Source organism: Zea mays, chromosome 8 (genome assembly GCF_902167145.1).
Source record: "Zea mays cultivar B73 chromosome 8, Zm-B73-REFERENCE-NAM-5.0, whole genome shotgun sequence".
Classification (NCBI taxonomy): domain Eukaryota; kingdom Viridiplantae; phylum Streptophyta; class Magnoliopsida; order Poales; family Poaceae; genus Zea; species Zea mays.
Genome location: NC_050103.1, coordinates 166,804,537 through 166,808,074, shown reverse-complemented (window position 1 = coordinate 166,808,074; position 3,538 = coordinate 166,804,537). Strand labels below are relative to the sequence as shown.

Genomic DNA, 3,538 nt, shown 5'->3' with positions numbered 1-3,538 from the left:
AAAATTCTTGAGATAACTGCCACATAAACTACTCTATACAAAAGCTCCATGTACATCACCAAAAGACTGCTTTTGGAACAAGGCTGCCTTTATATCCTGTTCATCTACAGTTTGATACCACGGGGACATATAATACTACGGTAACTTATATACAAAATGTGTGTTATATTAAAAGCGAGTGCACAACAATGACAAACAAGAAAAACACAAAAACTGAATCAACAACAGGCATATTTCATGAGGCTATGGTTGTTCACAGCTTCCCAGAGGGCTGGGGTCGAAAAGATAAACACAGGTAAATCCACCCTCGATATACAGCTTCAACTTTCTATAAGGAAATGTTGCTATACGAACCCTGTACATCTACCAGATGAAAATTCTTGAGATAACTGCCACATAAACTACTGGAACTGCAGCTCAGAGCAGTAGGACACCATGGCGATCTCGGTGCCCTTAAACCCGTAGTCCAGGCTGAGGTTACGCCCACCGGACAGGTTGGAGGGCAAGCCGGACATACATCATCCGTTTTCGTTTGATATTTGAATTTTATACATTTACAATTTATTAAGTATCTCTTTTGGCAGCTCCAGTTGAGACCTCGCAAGATAAGAGCCAAGCTCTGGCGCTTTGGCATACGAGACCTGTTGATCCAACACATACTGGTATCGGAAAATAGGCAACAGTCAGCTGAAGAAGGTTCATCAGAGGACCATGAGGACAACACATGATTTCTTGATCTAGTGCTATGGGCTGCAGTTGAAGGTGTATCATCATCATCAGACGACGAGGACGAGGACGACGAGGACGACGATGAGGAGGCGGCGGTCTCTGATGGCTCTGAATAGTAGTCAACCGATCTTTCAGGGTTATTTCAAAATTGTAAATATACAATAATAAGCCATCACTCTTCTCATGTATTATATAATAGAATTATGATTTATTAGCTTGTCATTTATATGTTATAAGTCTGCTTTTAGTATGCTACTTTAATGAAAAAATTGGGTAACCAAATTGTGTGCTATGTTATGAAAATCTGAAATGGTGTTGCGTCATATATTTAATTGTCTGACAAAAAAACTTTGTGGTTCATCCCTGGGAAGCATACCTTGTTGTCTATTTTCTCGCGTGTAGTAGCAGGATGACTTGATGCCATGTCTTGATTTGAGGGACTCTTAGCTTCCTTTCATTGCTGGTTTGTACAACTGACTGATATGAAAATGGTGTAAGAGTGTTGGCGTGTGAGAAATGTGTTTGATCCTTGCAAAATACATGATGGATTAGAACGTGGTGGTACTTTAGAGAGTGGTTTTTTTGTTTCTTATTCTTCTCAACTGCAATATTCAGCCATGGATTACCACATAGACAAACCTTTTTTTCTGTTTTACTTTATACTCCATACGCAGCATTTGCTGACATTACTGAATACTGAACGAATGAGCCCTGGATAAGATTTTTTTATGTGAGGCTATCATATCGCTCACTGGATCAATCTGTTCGCTGCATATATTTCTTGCGGTAGTTGGCGATGATGCAAACGAGAGAAACGGAAGTAGATTCGCCACATAATTATTGTTACATATATCCACATTAACTGTTATTTGCTTGAACAATAGTAATTGATAGAGGGAAAATAATCGTAAATGGGCAATGAATTCGCAGAAGTAGATTTGTTACATAGTTATTATGCAAATGAGAGACAAACAAAAGTTCAGCAACAACATGTCAGTGTTCCTCATCGGTCTATCGGGTATTCATGCGTCAGGACACACATGGTAGTATATGACAGCAGCATTCTGTGAAAAAAAAGACACGAGAGTTAGAAAGGCTTTACTGTTTATCTAAAATCCTGCTGCATTTTATCTACTGATTATTCAATACGCGCCAGAATCAGGGGGACTGGAAGAGTGGGATTGCTCTGCACAAATTTGTAAGAGCAACTGCTCAGTTACTTCAGGCTTACGTTACCTACAAGGCAAAGAATTAGCAGGTCTCTGTTTCAAGTATGAGTGTGCCCAAGCATCTGAAGGGTTTCCGACATTGACAACACTGCTCGCTGTCCATTGTTGATCAACCTACCGTTGCAAATCTAGCACAGGCAACGTTGAAACCTTTTTATAAGTAGAAAGGTGTATCTTCTGACAGACACCAAGCTATGAAGCCAAATGGAGACAAAATATGAGCTTGCTGATGGCTGCGATGGCGAGACGGGTGTTGTCTATGGACACCCCAATGGGCGTGCCCTGGAAGTCGCCACCGTGAAGAGCCTTGCTTCGGGCGACATCGATGAGCGGGTTGTCGTTGACGGAGTTGATCTCGCGCTCAATGGACTTAGTGGTGGCGCGGATAACCTCAATCTGTGGGCCAAGCCACTGCGGCGACGTGCGGAGCGCGTACCGGTCCTGCTTGGGCTTCATCGAGGGGTCGAGCTCGCCGAGCTTCTTGGCAAGCTTCATGAAGGAGCTGCCCTCCAAGATGTGCTCCATGATGGCAGCAGCCTTGATCTGTCCCGGGTGGTGCCTGAGCTTGTGGGTCAGGTGGTCGGTGTACTCCGGCTTACCGTTCATGACCTCGCAGAACATGGCAGACAGGACCTCGGCGAGGATGGCAAGGATGTTAGCCTCGAAGAGCACAGTGGAGGCGAGGCCAGAGCCCACGGCCGTGCCGTTCACCACGCAAGACCCTCCTTGGGCTGCAGCTCAAAGAAGTCGCCCTGGATTTCGGCAATCGTGAATGCCTCGGTGGTGTTGACCTTGCTGCCGTCTGGGGCGAGCGCAACAGAGTTCTCACGCCTAGTGACGAGGCCGGCAATGTAGGAGAGCGGCACGAGGTCTCCGGACGCGGTGACCGTGCCACGCAGCGGCAGGCACAGCGTGATGTTGGCGTTGAGTAGCTTGACGATCGCCTCGAGGATCTCGAAGCGGATCCTGGAGTACCCCTGAAGGAGGGTGTTGATGCGGACGAGCATGGTCGCGCGCGTCGCCTCGGCCGGGAGGACATGGCCGTCAGTGCCAGTGCCGAAGGCGCTGGCGTTGAGGAACCTGATGAGCTCCCTCTAGAGAGCGCCGCCCTCCTTGGTCCTCCTGTGTGACGTGGCGCCGAAGCCGGTGGTGACGCCGTAGCTGTCGGCACCGTTCGTCATGTTGTTCATGACCCAGTCGCTGCTTGCCTTGACCCGGCTACGGGCGGACTCGTCTAGCTCGACCCGGGCCTCGCTAGCGCCGGTGGCCACGGCGGCCACCTGCGCGATGCTGAGGCTGGCACCCTCGATCTTCACCAAGGGTTGGCGGTACTCGGCCACCATCTGGAGGACACAGCGGAGGTGGAAGGCGGTTAACTCCTCGAGGTCAGGGGAGCCGAGGAGGACAGCGAGGAGGAGGGAGAGCAAGAGGCGCACCCACCACGGCTGCTGCTGCCACCGGCGCTTGAACGACGGCCATCGCTGGTCCAGGAACGGTCGCCGCCTCATCGGACTGCCTCTCGCCGGCAGGGCCGGGAGGGAGGCACCGCGCCGCGCCAAGATCTAGGACGAGTTAACCAC

At 49.2% G+C, this 3,538-nt stretch overlaps 1 pseudogene; it reads right to left on the bottom strand.

Moving 5' to 3' along the window:
- Positions 1–401: 401 nt before the first annotated feature.
- LOC103637472 (phenylalanine ammonia-lyase-like) lies at positions 402–3,301 on the bottom strand (annotated as a pseudogene).
- Positions 3,302–3,538: the final 237 nt, after the last annotated feature.